The sequence below is a fragment of the Bison bison genome, unplaced genomic scaffold (genome assembly GCF_000754665.1).
Source record: "Bison bison bison isolate TAMUID 2011002044 unplaced genomic scaffold, Bison_UMD1.0 scf7180017864374, whole genome shotgun sequence".
Classification (NCBI taxonomy): domain Eukaryota; kingdom Metazoa; phylum Chordata; class Mammalia; order Artiodactyla; family Bovidae; genus Bison; species Bison bison.
Window position 1 is genome coordinate 1,072,442 of NW_011494946.1, and position 7,339 is coordinate 1,079,780.

General features: G+C 41.3%; 1 protein-coding gene across 1 annotated transcript in view; it reads right to left on the reverse strand.

Moving 5' to 3' along the window:
• The window catches only part of KCNH8 (potassium voltage-gated channel, subfamily H (eag-related), member 8), a 492,651-nt gene that overhangs the window by 314,391 nt on the left and 170,921 nt on the right, over positions 1-7,339 (reverse strand). The window lies entirely within an intron of this gene.

Below are 7,339 nucleotides of genomic sequence, written 5' to 3' on the forward strand. Positions count from 1 at the left end.
GGGGGCATTGATCTGTGGATTGGGCCGGTGGGGGGAGCTAATCCATGGATTGGGCTGGCAAGTGGGGGGCACTGACTGGTGGGCTGTGAGAGTGATACTGTTGCTTACTTTACAGGTATGTTCTAGGGATTTGTGAGAAACATTAGTATAATATCTGGCACAAATAAGTACTCAATAAAAACCATTGTTAAGAGGATCATTCGCTCTTTCCATATATACACTACTGTGGATAAAATAGATAGCTAATGAGAACCTACTGTGCGGCACAAAGAGCCCTATTCAGGGCTCTGTGGTGACCTAAATGGGAAGGAAATCCAGAAAAGAGGGGACGGATATATACATATAACTGACCGATTTCACTGAACAGCAGAAACCAACACAGCACTGCAAAACAATTATGCTCCACCAGAAATTAATTTAAAACGAGTATCATTCACATTTTACAGCTGTTATATTAACAGATAAGAAGAGTAAAGCGGTAGGACAAACAGCACACAATCGTTAGGTACTTAGAGAGAACTCCTGAAGGAGCGCCCACAAGGCAATATTCAGCGAAGGTTCAAGTTTTTTGAGATTAAATCAGAGGGATGTTTACAGACAAAAAGATGCATATTGGAGATGATGTTTAAGGCATGGAGAAAATGTGTTGGTGGGTGAATTTCAGGTTCAGAATGAATTAGAGACTGTTATGAAATCACTCATTCATTGATTCATGACACTATAGTTGAACATTGTCAGTGTCACAGAGGCTGGGATTTTAAAGATTAGAAAAAGAAAAATGGAAAGAACTACAGCATACATTGTTAAATGAAAAAATCATGATTTAGTATAATATGTTATTTGACAGAAAATATATAAGCTCATATAATCATGCATATCTATGCATGCATGTGTGATTCGCTGTGTCTGACTCTTTGCAATCCCATAGACTGTAGCCCACCAGGCTCCTCTGTCCATGGGATTTTCCCAGGCAAGAATAATGGAGTAGGTTGCATTTCCTACTCCAGGGGATCTTCCCGACCCAGCAATCAAACCCATGTCTCCAGCGTTTCCTGCACTGGCAGGTGGATTCTTTACCACTGAGCCACCTGCGAAGCCCATAAATGTTTGCCTGTATCCCCAAATAGGAAATGTTTGTATTTATCTAAAGCTAAGTCGGATAAACAGTAATCGCAGATGTCTTTAGGGAAGGTAACCATGGGCAAAGGTGATTAGAATACTGATTTTTGTCATATTCCTTTGAATTTTATACCATATGTTCTATGTATTGCTTATTCAAAAACTAGGATGTTTAAAAGAGGTTTGCAGCAGACATTGTACATTGTATGCCATGAGAAAAGAGGAATTCCAGCTACTTCTGGGTAGCCAGCAGGACAAGCACTGAAGATGTACCCCATGGGCTTTCCCATCTTGTTAAAACGTTTACAGAGACTCCCAGTAGCTGGCAGAGCGGAACGCATGCTCCTCAGCTGTCCTCCAATCAGCCTCAGCCCAGAGTGCAAATCCAAGTGCTAATACCCGCATCCCGCCTGGGCCAGGCTGACCCCTCCACCTGCCCAGCCACCCTCTGCCTGTGCAGAGAACTGGAGCTTACATCACACTGGGAACCCTTCAAGGGTACATGCTTTGAGCCCGGAGCAGTGAGTTAAATTATCCAAGACCACTATTTAATTCTCTCACGCTTTGCAGGAGCATCTGTTGATGGTGTACTGCGTGCTGGACTTTGTTCGAGCTGCAGAGGCAAAAAAGTATTTTATTGACAGATGCCGTCCCTGCCCTTGAAGATCAGCCATGTGCCCACGGGAGTTCCCAGCTGGGTCTGAGGGGGCGCCCTCTTGCTGAGGCGATGGTCTTGGTCTCACCAACTTTGCACAGTTCTTTGTAACTCTGAGCATTAGCATCTCTTTCTCCCTCCATTCTAAAACCCTGGCTGAGAACTTGCTTAGAAAATGTAAATTCATTGCATTGGCAAAGTACTCAAACGTCCTAAAAGAGCTTTTAATGTGTTTTTTAGAAGTCATTTTTCAGTGGACCAGTGACATGTTGACTTTCTACTATAGACCAGGTGACAAGGTCTACCATGTGGCAGGTCCTAGGGTGAGCTGACAGAGGAGGTTAAAAGATGAATAAGTTATAGTCTCTATGGACTTCCCCTGTGGCTCAGATGGTAAAGCATCTGTCTACAGTGTGGGAGACCTGGGTTCGATCCCTGGGTCAGGAAGAGCCTCTGGAGAAGGAAATGGCACCCCACTCCAGTACTCTTGCCTGGAAAATCCCATGGACGGAGGAGCATAGTAGGCTACAGTCCATGGGGTCTCAAAGAGTCGGACACAACTGAGCGACTTCACTTCACTTCAAGTTATAGTCTCTAGCTTCAGGATGTTACAACTTAATTAAAGAAATGCATGAATATCAATAACATTAAAACACAGAGTATGATAAGCACCAAATCAGTGGCACACAGATAAGTACTATGAGGGTTGAGAAAGTGAAGATCCTGGGCTTTAAAAGTGATTAGCTAGGAATAAGACAAAAGTAGGTGGGAATAATTCAGAGCGGATGCCTGGATGAGCAGCTCAAAGGAGGAATGGCGAAAAGAACTGGAGACAGAGAGAACCAACGTTCCATTCTGTCCTAACCCCCGTCTCCCATGATTTCTGTTGCTGTTGCTGTTTACTTGCTAAGTCGTGTCCGACTCTTTGCGACCCCGTGGACTGTAGCCCACCAGGCTCCTCGGATCAAACCAGTGTCTCCTGCGTGGCAGGCGGATTCTTTGCACTGAGCCATTTGGGAAGCCCCTCTCGTGATTTAAATAGCCACAACAGCTTGCTTTTGTTGGTATTTATCAGGTATACCTTTTCTCATCTTTCTACTTTTGATCCTTGTAGGGACTTGTACTTTAGAGTTGTGTCTTGCACAGAGCATGTATTTAAATTTTGTACAAGTACAATAAGAAGATACATCCACCAACCTGAGAGCCACCAACTTTTATGATAATTACTGTATTATATTGTTCGTTTTTTTACTTAATTTGTGCTTTCCCTTCACTGCATTTTATTGTTTTGTTTTTTCCATTTTTAAAAGTTAGGAAATGTCACACATCTAAAAAAAGGTTTATAACAGTATTTACAACAACACTAAGCACCCACGGATCATTCATCTAGTGAAAACCCCTGTGAGCACCAATCCAACTGTATTTCCATCCTTCCAGAAGAAGACTACAACTTGAACTTCTGTAATTATAATTCCCATTTCAGTTCAGTCAGTCAGTCGTGTCCGACTCTGTGAGATCCCATGAACTTCAGCACTCCCAGTTACATAATTTTTGCCTCATGCAACATATGGCCTGTTTTTTCCAGTTCTTATGGCATGTATTATGGTATTTCATTCTATACTCATGTATTATGGTATTTCATTCTATATTCTTAGGGCATATATTATGGGATTTCATTCTATATAATTTTAGTGACTTGCTTCTTTTATTAATCTCCTTAGCATCTTTACAATTGCTTATGAACACAAGAAAAGATCAGTGTTTCAGAGCTACAATAAGCTTCTGAAAAAAGCCACTAAAGTATTCAACCAATTGCCTGATCTGTGCATTTGAATTAAGGATTATGGTGTGTTCAGGACAGTTAATTCTCCTTGCAAATACTCCTCAAATACAAAGCAAAAAAAAAAAACAAAAAAACAACTCAGGTATTTGGTCTTTTCTGTTATATTTAGTGCTTGTTCTCAATATGTAATTGCATTTCAATTCCAAAGAGAATTCAGTGGCAGTCGGCGCCTCATACAGCCCCGTGTACTAGCGACATGAATAGTCCTGTTTGGGAAAGAGTAGCTCCTACCCAGTGATCTGCTGAGAAATAGATGTTCTTCTGAATACCAGTCCTGGAATCTCCAAAGAAGTGTGACATTTACCTTAGAATTACGTAAAACAAAGCCACTGCCATAATGATTATCAACCCATCACAGGTATATCACTAACCATACATATGCCAAGGGTATTTAACCTTTTGAAGAATCAGCTCTGCATATGTGACATGCATCTACATGTCACACAGCTTTCTTCTGCTTATTTCCAGGTCATCCTTTTGTGTAAATTCAGTAGGGTGCCAGTAAACAGTAGGATCCAAACATGCTTACATTGTAGGTAGTTGATTATTTCCCTAAATGCCTCCTTAGCCAAAAGCTTTCATGTATCATCAGAGGGAATTTCAGGGCTGGTGGAGACCCGGGTCATTTCCCCAAGTCCCTAGTGTAGGTACCAGCTTCCCATTCCAATGGAGATGTGCTATTCATTGTAGACTCCCAGGCCCACAGGGAGGAAGAATATAGAAGGAAATAGAAGAGAAGAAGGCAAACACTAGTCCACTACTAACTCCTCTCTTCCTCATACTTGGCCCATTCCCTAGATGAGAACACTGAGACCTAGATAACTTTGGTGTCCATTCCAAGGTTTGAGGAAGGGATTAAAGCCCAGTCTCTGTGATATTTACTACCAAGGATACTTTCTATAAAGAAATGACTTATTCTCTACTTCCAGTAGAAATGGGTTAATTCTAGAAAAACATTTTTGCCTCTTCAGTCTACAAAGAGCTCGGAGTCACAGATTTTTCTCTACAGAGATCATTTATTAAAAGTTCATTGGTGACATCTCCTAAACCAGTCTGGATCTCTCAGCAACCTTTATGTCACTTCCTTGTCTCCTTCAGAAAGCCAGCACTTCAAAAACATGGCAACAACTTCCTTGGCTCCAAAGTATTCTGCGCAGGCTCACTCCAGAGCCCTTTAGGAGACGAAGAAATGTCACCATTCAAATGATCTGGTTTCTGACCTCTTTGTGTACATCACAGTACTTCTAAAATTCGCCGATTGAAATAGCCTTCTACTGGCCAAAGCCACTAAGTATGTATTCCCAGGGGCCTGGAGTCACTGATCTAATCTTGATATTGTTTTGAAATCTCAGTTCAGTTCAGTTGCTCAGTTGTGTCCAACTCTTTGGGACCCCACGGACTGCAGCACACCAGGCCTCCCTGTCCATCACCAACTCCTGGAGTTTACCCAAACTCATGTCCACTGAGTCGGTGATGCCATCCAACCATCTCATCCTCTGTCGTCCCCTTCTCTTCCTGCCCTCAATCTTTCCCAGCATCAGGGTCTTTCCCAATGAGTCAGCTCTTCACATCAGGTGGCCAAAGTATTGGAGCTTCAGCTTCAACATCAGTCCTTCCAATCAACACTCAGGACTGATTTCCTTTAGGATGGACTGGTTAGATCTCCTTGCAGTCAAAGGGACTCTCAAGAGTCTTCTCCAACACCACAGTTCAAAAGCATCAATTCTTTGGCACTCAGCTTTCTTTCTAGTCCAACTCTCACATCGATATATGACCACTGGAAAAACCATAGCCTTGACTAGATGGATCTTTGTCTATTGAAATCTCATGTTTAACTTAAAATCCATCAGAATTTTGCATTCCACTGTGTTGTATATTTATGCTTGAGTGTTTTTATGTTTTAACATAATAGAACTTTTAATAACTTGACCTGCCAAATCTTTAATTCAACTGAAACTTCAGGAGGAGCTGCTGCTTTTTTTCTGTAACTCTGTGTACCATTTAGTACACCTCTACATGGCCTAGGTCTGAGAATCACAACTGGAGTAGAATGGTACGTGCTCAAGAAAAGCCAAATCAGTCTCCCCTCACAGCCTCAGGTCCTTCAGGACAAGCAGCTCAGCACCAAGTCTGAGAACGCTCCACATGCAGACCCTGGAGCCAGTCACACCAGAGGAAATGCTATAGATACTGTCTGATCAAAGAGAAATTTGTCCCCCGTGGCTGTTCCTGCCCAAAACACAGAAATTGAGACTTTGATGGTCCAAATCTTTATTTCTGAAAAGTATCTCTGATATCGGTTCTCTTTTAAAACCAAATCTTATGTTATGTTAGCAAGTATCATATGAACATACTCTGCAGACAGCACAGACAGGCAAATCTGAATCCTGTAAGCCTGCATTTTCTTGCAGAGGGGAAGAAACTCGCATGAAATTTTAATTTTCTTTTATGAGTTCCCCCCAAGCTTTCTGAATTGCATTTACATACAGGCCCAATCAAAACAACATCTTTATCCCTTGTGATATTGATCAGAATGTCGCTAGAGACTACCCAGGCACAGAGAATATGAACATCTACGACTTTAAAATATTTAAATGATCTTTGCACTTTATATTGCTTTCAGGGAGCTTAATTGTATCATTTCCAAGTATGATGACATCCTCACCAGATGACTGGTACTGGCTACAAGCTAAAGTTCTCAGTGAGTCCTCTGCCTAAATGTAGAAGGTTGCTTGGAACTGAGAACTTTTTCTAACCTTATTTAAAAAAAAAGATGAAAAATTTGCAAAGAGGGGTTCTCACAGTAGTTACCATTTTCACATCACCTAGCAGTGTGCTTCAAATGGTTACATTGCTACCTTCCATCCTTCATTTGCAACTGGATTTTTAAAATACTGTATAAATGATCGCTTCAGACAAAGATTAGGAAAGAACTCTGTAACAATGCAAAGCTCAAAGCTGGAACCCTAGGGCTGAAGTCCTGGTAGGAAGCAGAAAGTTCTGTTTGTGTGTGAGGACATCTTGCTCTCATAAGGCCAATAAGCACAGAGGCAGATAGGAGGAACATGCCACCACTGAAGCTAGCAGCCTCCCGTGGGAGCTTCTGAGAAATGGAGACTCTCAAGCTTCAGCAAACCCCCTGGATAAGAATCTATGTTTTAACAAGATTCATATGCACATTATAGAGTTTGAGAAGCTCCTTTAGAATATCACTCGAATGACCTAGAAGAACCTCATGACAGTAAATGACTGGAGGAGGGTAGCTGAGTGACTGAGGACAAAAAACCAGAAAGGAGGGTGATTTTCATCATATGCTCTCCCCACCTTTTCTCTTCCTTTTTGGCCACGACATGCAGGATGTTAATTCCCCAACCAGGGATTGCACTCGGGAACCCTGCCTTGGGTGAGTGGAGTCTTAACAACGGACTGTCAGAGAAGCCCCATATTCCCTTTATAATGTTGGAATTGTGTGCTATATGCAGGAATACCTATTTAAAACATCTGAAAATATATTTAACCATTCATGTGAATGGCTAAATAAAAATAACTTGATAAAAAAACAGTTATCCTGATGACGTAAAAGAACCAAGATCAAGAAATTTTAAATTTTCTAACATTTTAGTGTATTCTCGTCTAATCAATATTTCCATGCCTAGAGTTTTTTGATTTGGTATATAAAGTTTTAATTGTATGTGGTTTTGGTAGTAACTTTTTATTTTTTT